General features: G+C 47.5%; 1 protein-coding gene and 1 long non-coding RNA gene across 3 annotated transcripts in view; one reads left to right on the top strand and one right to left on the bottom strand.

Moving 5' to 3' along the window:
* Positions 1-10,000, top strand: part of LOC127001626 (uncharacterized) — a 99,161-nt gene that overhangs the window by 5,887 nt on the left and 83,274 nt on the right. Inside the window, exon 2 of the long non-coding RNA XR_007755365.1 lies at positions 7,531-7,712. This is a non-coding gene — a long non-coding RNA (uncharacterized LOC127001626). The remainder of the gene's footprint in view (positions 1-7,530; positions 7,713-10,000) is intronic.
* LOC127001624 (carbonic anhydrase-related protein 10-like) overlaps positions 1-10,000 on the bottom strand; it is a 108,390-nt gene that overhangs the window by 31,308 nt on the left and 67,082 nt on the right. The gene's annotated exons all lie outside the window — the stretch shown is intronic.

Raw genomic sequence — 10,000 nt, 5'->3', positions numbered from 1 at the left:
AAATATACGCATAAATACATAAACATGAGAGAGAGAGAGAGAGAGAGAGAGAGAGAGAGAGAGAGAGAGAGAGTGTGTGTCAGGTGAGGAGAAGGTATTTGCAATGTTTAGGAAAAGATGGAAGGAAGAACGAGAAAAAGGGAAGAGGGGAATAAAGGGAGGAAGGGGAGATAGAAGGAAAGAAAGGGGGTGATGGAAGCACTGGTCCCATTCCTCTCCGCAACCTCCCCTCCCCAAAACTACCGCCACCACCGCCGACGCCGTTGCCTCCCCTCCCCCCCCCCCCCCCTTCCTTTCCTCGCTCGTAAGTTTTCAAAATGAGAATAGAATGTCGGCGGGGTGCTGAGGCGTCTTTCCTACCCCTCTCTCTCTCCCCCCTTTCTCCCCCCGTCACCCCCCTTCTCTCCCCTCACACCCCAATCTTCCTTCTGTAACACCGCTCCCTCTCCCTAAACCCTCTCTTCCAAACCCTGTGAACTCTCTCCCCTCTTTCCCCTCCCTCTCGACCCAACAGCTCCCTCCCCTTTCCCCCTCCCTCTCGACCCAACAGCTCCCTCCCCTTTCCCCCTCCTGTCTCAAGTCTAAGCTGCCGCGCGGTGATTTAAGGCCGAGGACACGGTATACTCGGCATTTTCGCTTTCATTTTGTGCTCCGTAATGCTCTTGTTTGTCCGTTTCTTAAGCAATATGGTTGTTTATCTGGCGCCGGCTGGGCCTTGTTTCGGCTGGAGTACCAACAGGAGGAGGAGGAGGAGGAAAAGGCAGGAGGGATAAAGGAGGATAGAGATGTAGGGAAGGAGGGAAAAGAGGAAAGAAAGGTTTGAAGGAAGGATGGGTTGAGGGATTTACGAAAGATAGAAGAGGGAAGGAAGGAAGGAAGGAAAAGAGGAAAAAAAAGGTTTGAGGGAAGGGTGGGTTGAGGATTTTATGAAAGAAAGGAGAGGGGAAAGGAATGAAGGAAGGATAAGATGTAGGGAAGGAGGGAAAAGAGGAAAGAAAGATTTGAAGTAAGGATGGATTGAGGGATTTATGAAAGAAAGGTAAAAGGAAGGAAGGAAGGATAAGATGTAGGGAAGGAAGGGAAAGAGGAAGGAAAGATTTGAGGTAAGGATGGGTTGAGGGATTTATGAAAAAGGAGAGGGAAAAGGAAAGAAGGAAGAATAAGTGAGGTATTGATGGATGCATTGATAATAAAGATGAGGAAATGAGAGAAGGAAAGGACTAAAGAAGATGATGTAAAGGAAATTAATGAGAAGACAATGAAAAGGAAAGTAATGAGAAGAAACAGCAAAAAGAAGATAGAAGAACGAAATTACGACATACTTACGGATTGATAACAGAAAGGAAGAAAAGAAAGAAGAAAGGATAAAATAGATAATAGAAACGAAAATAATAAAGGAAGACAGACTAGAAAAAGACATAGCGAAGAAAAAGGGGAGGAAAGAAAGTCAAAGATGATAAGCGAAATGAAAGAAGAAGGGTCAAAAAAAGAAAAAAAGAAAGGGAGATGATGAAAGAAAAAGTGGATAAAAGAAGACAAAGTGAAGAAAATAGTGAAGAATGAAAGGGAAGCTGATAACATATTCTACTCCATCCATCATATCTATTAAACATAACCCCGAGTATCTCTCACATCCATTTCCTACGAGCTTGATTTCCTCCTTTAGTTACCAGCTCGCGTTCCTCACCTGGGCTTTTTATCACCTGCTCGTCCACCTGTGTTTAAGTTGTCAGAGTCACTCCTTACCTCCATTCCTTACCTACCTTTCCCCTCCCTTCCTTGCCTGCCTTTCCCCTCCCTTCGTGTCTCATTACCCCTCATCCTTAATTACAGAGAGAGAGAGAGAGAGAGAGAGAGAGAGAGAGAGAGAGAGAGAGAGAGAGAGAGAGAGAGAGAGAGAGAGAGAATTACGAAGTTGTGGTTAACAAGCCACTAATTAGTAGGGCCGATCTAGCCTTGACCTTATCTACGTGTCAGCTCCGTATCAGGTTCTTTTCATGTGTGTGTGTGTGTGTGTGTGTGTGTGTGTGTGTGTGTGTGTGTGTGTGTGTGTGTGTGTGTGTGTGTGTGTGTTATTTCAGGTGTTTTTTCTCGTTCCTACCTGTATGTTTTTTCTTTCATCTCATTTATTTCTACCTGTCATTCACGGTTACCTGCGTATGAGAGAGAGAGAGAGAGAGAGAGAGAGAGAGAGAGAGAGAGAGAGAGAGAGAGATTGGAGGTAGCAGAGAGGAAAAATTAATGATCCACAACACTCTAGCGACCACAACATTGAAGAGAGAGAGAGAGAGGGAGAGAGGGAGGAAAGGAGAGAAGGAGGGAGGGAGGGAGAGGAAGGAAACAGGTGGCGTAAGCAAGGGAGGGAACTATCTCATCACGACAAAGTATCCGTGAACAGTTTGTCCTCCTTCCCCTTCCTTCCCTTCTCTCCCTTTCTCTTCCCCTTCTTCCTCCTTTCTCGTCTCTCCTCTTCCCTCCCTTTCTTTCCTTTTATACCTTCTCCCCTTTACCTTTTCCTTCCCTTTGGTCTTTTCCCTTCTCTCTTCTTCCTTCTCTCTGCTTTCTCCTCTATTCTTCCTTTCCTTCCTTTTCTCCTCCGTCCATTCTCGTCTCCTCTTCCTTCCAATATTTCCTCCTTTCCTCTTCCTGTCTTTCCTCCGTTCCCTTCCTTCTCTGTTCCTTTCCTTTCCTTCCCCATGTTCTCTTCCTCCCCTATCCCCAGTTTTCTTCCTTCCCTTCTCCGCCTGTTCCCTTCCTTCCCTTTTTTCCTCCTCCCTTGTTCCTTTTTTTTTTTGTTCTCTCTTCCTTCCGACGCATTTGGATAGTGTGAAACATCATGGTCAGCTTTTTCCCCTTCCTTTTTCCTCCTCCTTTTCCTCTTCCCCTGTTCCTTATTTTGTTCTCTTTTCCTCCCGACCTATTTGGATAGTGTGAAACAACATGGTCGCCTTTTTCCCTTCTTTTTACCTCCTTTTCCTCTTGGTTGTGAGGTCTTTACCCCTTCCTTCCTTTTTTTTTCTCTCCGTCCCTCCCTCCCTCCCTCCTTCCTTCCCTTCCTTCGTCCGTCATTTTTGTGCGTCATTTCTCTTTCTTTCTTCTTCTCATCATTCCTGCTCACCTTTTGTTTCCTCCATCCTTCCTCCTGTCTCTCTTTTTCCTCTTCTTCCTTTTTTCCTTTATTCATTCATCCTTTTTTAATATCTCCGTTTCCTCCTGTTCTTCCATCTCTCCCTTTCTTCTCTTTCCCCTTCCTTCGTGCCCTACCTTCTTCCCTTCTTATCTTCCCTCCCTCCTTCTGTTCTTTCTTCTCTCCTCCCTCCAACCCTTCCTCCATTTTTCCCCACGTCTTCTCTTCACCTCCTTTAAAATCTTCCTTCCCCTCCTTTCCCTCCTTTCTTCCCTCCGTCTTCTCTTCAGTTATCTTCGGTCTTTCCTCTCGTCCCTCACCTCCCCGCCTTTCCCTATTTTTCCCGGAGTACACACGTGACTTTTAAATGTCCTTCATCGCCTTTTACGGCCATTATTTTTTCCCTCTCTCTCAAGCTCATTACGTCGCGGCTCTTCGGGTCTCTCTCTCTCTTTCTCTCTTTCCCTTCCCCTCTCCCTTGTGTCTTTCCTCTTTTTTTATTTCCTTTCATATTTACTTTTTCTCTCTGCTTCTCTTCCTCCTCCTCCTCCTCCTCTTCCTCCTCCTCCGTCTTCTTGTGCACTCTCCTTTCTTATTAATTTACACGCACACACACACACACACACACACACACACACACACACACACACACACACACACACACACACAATCACAAAAATAATTCCTCTTGTATATTCTTTTTTGCTTCCGTCATCTCCTTTCCTCCTCCTCCTCCCCCTCCCCCCCCTCCTCCTCCTCCTCCTCCTCCTTCTCTTTGTAACCTAATTCTTGCATATAAGGGCAACCACATTAATCTCCTATGTTAAAATCCTATTAATTTCCTCCCCCTCCTCCTCTCCCCTCCCCCCCCATTGTCCTCCTTTTCCTCCCCTTCCTCATATTATTCTCTTTCATCTCCTCCCTGCCCCCCTCTCCCTCCCTTTTATATGTCCTCCACCTCCTCCTCCTCCTCCTCCTCAGCTTCTTCCTCCTCCTCCTATTGTACCTTCTGCTTTCTTCGCCTCCGTCTTCTTCCTCATATCTCCTGGAACCACTATCACCTCCTCCTCCTCCTCCTCCTCCTCTTCTTCTTCCTCCTCCTCCCCAACGTAATCCCTTTTCTGCTTGCTACACCAATCTTTGCACTTCCATCTCCCTTCGCGTCCCTTCCTCCTCCTCCTCCTCCTCCTCCTCCTCCCCCATTCTTCTTTCCTTCGCCACCTGGGGATCGCGAGACCTCATATAAAATGTAAACACCGGCGGCCTCACCTGAAGATTAGCGTGGCACAGGTGAGAGAAGGGGGGAAGGAGGGGGTGGGGAGGGAGAAAGGGAGGGGGCGTCAAGGGAGTCTGAAGGGGAAAAATGAATGAAGGAGGAAAGCTACCGAGGAATAAGAGGGGGAAAAAATGAATGAGAGAGGAAAGAAGGAGAATAGGTTGTAAGGAAGGAAGGAAGCAAGGAAGGAAGGAAGGCAGAGAGGAAGGAGATAAGCTTATAGGAAGGAAGGAAGGAAGGAAAGAAGAGAGGAAGAAAGGGAAACTGGAAAATAATTGAAAGGGAGAAAAGTTTAAGACTGGAGGGGAAGAGTAAGCAAGGATGGAAGGACAGTAGGAATGCAGGAAGGAAGGAGGAAAGGAAGAAAGGAAGGAAGGAAGGAAGGAAGAAAGAGAGGGAAGCTGAAAAATAACAGAAAGGGATAAAATTTGAAGACTGGAATGGAAGAGTAAAAAAGGATGGAAGGAAAATAGGAAAGAATGAAGGAAGGAAGGCAGGCAAGAAATGAGGAAAGCTAAAGAGGAATAAAAAGGGAGAAAATTTGAAGACTTGGATTGAAGAGTAAGAATGGAAGGAGGAGAATAGGAAGGAAGGAAGGAAGGAAAAGGAGAGAAGGTGAGGAGGAATAGAAAGGGAGAGTGGAGGGGAGGAAGGAAAAAAAAAAGGAAAGGTAGGAGAGGAAAATGGAGGTGAGGAGGGGCGAAGGAAAAAGAAGTATTGTAGTGGCATGGAGGAGGAGGAGGAGGAAGAGGAGGAGGAGGAGGAAGAAGAAAACAGAATTAGGAAACGAGAATAAACGGGAATAAGCAGATAATGAAAACAAGAGAAGAAGAGAGAGAGAGAGGGAGAAAGGGAGGCAGAAGAGAGAAATAGGAGGAGGAAACAAAGGAGGGAGACTAAAAAAGAGAGAGAGAGAGAGAGAGAGAGCAAGGAAGCGAAAAATCCTCCCATTCCACGTTCTCTATATTGACACTGTAACAAAATGGGGAACTAAGGAAAAAAGAAAATAATAGAAATAACACAAGATGGACAAATGTGAAAATATAAATCAGGAAGTATTTAATAACGCGTTGCCTCGGTATTAAAAAAAAATATTATAAGCATTTTTTTTTTCATAGATACGAGTTTGTCTTCTCGTATTAATCTTTCTTTTATGCGTATGGTTTTTTTTTTGAAAGGAGGGAAGGGGGTCTCCGTGTGTGTGTGTGTGTGTGTGTGTGTGTGTGTGTGTGTGTGTGTGTGTGTGTGTGTGTGTTGCGTGTGTTTGTTTTGCGTTTGTTTGTTTTCATGTTCACTGTTATTGTCCGGAAAGTTTACGCCTTGTGTATCTCTCCTCTTCCTCTTCCTCCTCCTCCTCCTCCTCCTCCTCCTCCTCCTCCTCCTCCTGGCAGTTATAGATTCCCCGTCGTTAGTCTTCTGCAGGCAATACCTCACGCCGCGAGATACAGAAGGAAAAGACAAGTAATTCACTACGAAGAGGCGTCCTGGGTGGGGGGGGGGAGGGAGGGAGGAGAGGAAGAGAGGGGGAAGGGAGAAAAGCAGGGAGGCGAGGAAGAGCGAGAAGGGAATAGGGAGGGAATGTGGGAGTCAGTAAGGGAGAGATTTAAAGAAGAGGGAGATGGCTACGGACTTTATCACTGAATAGAACGAAGAGGAAGGGAAGGGAGGATATGGGGGGTGAGGAAAGGAAGAGCGGGGGAAGGGAGAAAGGCAGGGAGGCGAAGGAGAGCCAGAAGGGAATTGGGAGTGAGGGAGTCTATAAGGGAGAGGTTTAAAGAAGAGGGAGATGGCTAGGGACTTTATTATTGAGGAGAACGAAGAGGGAAGGAAGGGAAGATATTGGGGTAAGGGTGGTTAAGGGTCAGTGATAAAGGATTTGGGAATGGTAATGTAGGGAGAAACGGTATTGAAAAAGACACTGAAGGGGGAAGGAATGAGGGGTGGGGAGGGAGAAAGAGGCCAGGAGAACGAAGAGGGAAGCAAGGGAAGATATTGGGGGTAAGGGTGATTAAGGGTGAGTGATAAAGGGATTGGGAAGGAAGAAACGGTATTGAAAAAGACACTGAAGGGGGAAGGAATGAGGAGTGGGGAGGGAGAAAGAGGCCAGGAGAACGAAGAGGGAAGCAAGGGAAGATATTGGGGGTAAGGGTGGTTAAGGGTGAGTGATAAAGGGATTGGGAAGGAAGAAACGGTATTGAAAAAGACACTGAAGGGGGAAGGAATGGGGGGAGGTGGGAGAAAGAGGCCAGAAAAGACTGCAGGTGGGGTGACAACGGGGAGGATAAAAATAAAATAAAAGGAAAGGAATGGAAGGGAGTGAATAGAACAGAAAGGAAAGTGGAAAGGGACTACAAAAAAGCTATAGTGAAAAAGACAAAGGACTCGAAGGGAAAGGCAAGGAAACAGAGAGAAAAGCAATAGAAGGGAAAGGGGAGGAAGAGGAGGAGGAAGAGGACGAGGAGGAGGTAGAGAAAAATCTGTAGTTGGGTCTAGTAGTAAAGGGAACGAAGACCTGAAATGGAAAGAAAAGGAAGAGGAGGAGATGGGAGAGGGTCATTCGGAGGGATCTACCAGGGAGGGAAAGGTTGAAGGAAGAGTGGTATGGAAAAGGGAAGGGAAGGGAAGTATCAGCCGTGTTTGTGGGGGTGGGGGAAGGGTCATTCAGGGATCTACCAGGGAGGGAAAGGGTGAAGGAAGGGTGGCCTGGAAAAGGAAAAGGGAAGGGAAGAGAAGCCGTGTTTGTGGGGGGGAGGGTCATTTGAAGGGATCTACCAGGAAGGGAAAGGGTTAAGGAAGGGTGGCATGGAAAAGGGAAGGGGAAGGGAAGCCGTGTTTGTGGGGGGAAGGGTCATTCGAAGGGATCTACCAGGAAGGGAAAGGGTTAAGGAAGGGTGGCATGGAAAAGGGAAGGGGAAGGGAAGGGAAGTATCAGCCGTGTTTGTGGGTGTGGGTGTGGGGGAAGGGTCATTCAGGGATCTACCAGGGAGGGAAAAGGTGAAGGAAGGGTGGCATGGAAAAGGGAAGGGGAAGGGTGAAGGAAGGGTGGCATGGAAAAGGGAAGGGGAAGGGAAGGGAAGCGTCACCCGTGTTTGTGCTCTCATCCATTTGATCTTGATTCTTTTCCAAGGCAACGAACCCAAGTCCTTCCTGTGGCTCGTGTGTGACCGCCGACACTCAAAGCGGGGCACCACAACGCTGTCTTTAAGGTTAACCATCTCCGCCACTACCCACGCACACCCACGCACTCCCACGCACTCCCCTTCGCCCCCGCCGCCACCACCGCCGCTCAGGGCTTCAGTGACACTCAAGGTTGGTTCGTGTACCCTTGTTATCAATAGGACAGGGGTAGGAAGGCTTCGCAAACACTCGACAAGATGACACGTGGCACCTGAACCCAATATTGCGACCTTGGTGAATCAGGATAAATTGGTATATATATTTTTCTGTTTTGCCGCCAGTATCACCAGTTTTCCATCACAATATCACTTCTGTTATACGTGGAAGTCCTTGGCCGTGGTGAACAATGTCAGAACAGTATATAATTTTCTCTTTTACCGCCAATGTCACCAGTTTTTCTATCACAGTTTCACGTCTCTTTAAATATACGTGTGAAGTCCTTCGCTAATAGATTGCAAGAACTTATTGAGCTAAGAATATCGGAGAGAACTCAGCGATATACGAAGGAAACAAAATACAGCAAACAACTCTTTTTTTTTTTTCTCCCACGCCTGTTTGGCCGACGGAGTACCGACTGGCCTCACTCTCCTTGCATGTAAATAAATAGATAAACAGGTTACAGGCATCACAGCTTTAACAGTAACTAGGCTGCAGTTATTCCAACTCTGAAAACACGGCGAGCATACATCATGGCTTGTGTGTGGGTGGGTGTCTGTCTGTCTGTCTGTCTGTCTGTCTGGCTGGCTGGCTACCTGTCTGTCTATTTGTCTGGCTTGCGCTGGTTGGGTGGCTGGCTGACTGTCTCCCAGGTTGATTGACAGATTGACTGGCTGGTTGGCTTGCTGTTTGGCTGAATGACTGACTGACTGCATGATTGACTATTGACTGACTGACTGACTGACTGGTTGGCTTACTGAATTACTGACTTTTTAGCAGGCTGTCTTACTGATTTAGTGGGTGGCTATCTGTCTGTCTTTTATTGGCTGGCTGGCTCGGTGGTTGGGTGGCTATTTATCTGACTGGCTGGATGGTTATCTATCCCACTGGCTGGCTGGCTGTTTGGATGGATGGCTGGGTATCTATCTATCTAACTGGCTGGCTGGCTGGCTGTTTGGATGGATGGCTGGGTGTCTATCTATCTAACTGGCTGGCTGGCTGGCTGTTTGGATGGATGGCTGGCTGGCTGGCTGTTTGGATGGATGGCTGGGTATCTATCTATCTAACTGGCTGGCTGGCTGGCTGTTTGGATGGATGGCTGGGTGTCTATCTATCTAACTGGCTGGCTGGCTGGCTGTTTGGATGGATGGCTGGGTGTCTATCTATCTAACTGGCTGGCTGGCTGGCTGTTTGGATGGATGGCTGGCTGGCTGGCTGGCTATCTATCTATCTCACTGGCTGGCTGGCTGGGTGACTATCTATCTCACTGGCTGGCTGGCTGGCTGTTTGGATGGATGGCTGGCTGGCTGGCTGGCTATCTATCTCACTGGCTGGCTGGGTGGGTGGCTGATGGCTGGTCCTGCACACTAATGACCCGCCCTGACACTGTCCCAAGAGTTTGATGCCGCTTTTTACAGTGTTTTTTCAGTTTTATTTTTTGGTCCAGGCGACACGCGTACTGATGGTCGACTTTACTATTTAATTTAATTTCTATAAGGCGGATGTTTATATTCAGGGGCGTGACTGAGGAAGTGAGTAATGGTTGGGGATTAGGTGCTTAATGTGGTGGTGGTCGTGGTGGTGGTGAAGATGGTGTAGTGGTGGGGTAGTGGTAGTGTTCCTGGTGATGGGTGTAGTGGTGATGGTTGTGGTGGTGGTGGTGGTGGGAGTAGTGTTGTTGGTGGTGATGGCGGGTGTAGTTGTGGGGTAGTAGTAGTGGTCGTGGTGGTGGATGTAGTGGTGATGGTTGTGGTGGTGGTGGTGGTGGGGGGGTTAGGTGCTTAATGTGGTGGTGGTGGTGGTGGGAAAAGTGTTGTTGGTGGTGGTGGCGAAGTGGTATGACGAAAACATTTTCCTTTCATCTCCTTCGTTGTGTTGGAGGATTAAAAAATATTGAAGCTTCCCGCGACGAGTATTAAGTAGACGAAACTCATCCGCGTACTCCAGTAATGAGGACACAGAGAAAGACAGATTTAATAGGGTACGCCTCACAGTTGCCAGATTATCGTACTCAGAGCATATACTGGTTTCTGATGCCTAACCATTGCCAAGAAACATCAGGAATTAACTATTTTAACGATAGTTATAAGTGAATGTCCTTATCGGGGTCCACGAGACAGTTTTTGGGTTGGAAGTCGGTAAATATAAGAGGCTGAGTAAGACAATCTGGCAACGATGGTACACCTTGTTTCCTTTGCCAGGTGGGACGTTAGAGGTCGATAAGGCTTAGGCATCACTACATCGTCACGAGGAGACATATGTAT

The sequence above is a fragment of the Eriocheir sinensis genome, chromosome 2 (assembly GCF_024679095.1).
Source record: "Eriocheir sinensis breed Jianghai 21 chromosome 2, ASM2467909v1, whole genome shotgun sequence".
Taxonomy (NCBI): Eukaryota; Metazoa; Arthropoda; class Malacostraca; order Decapoda; family Varunidae; genus Eriocheir; species Eriocheir sinensis.
Note: the sequence above shows the minus strand (reverse complement) of the source record. Positions and strands in the feature narration are given on the sequence as shown.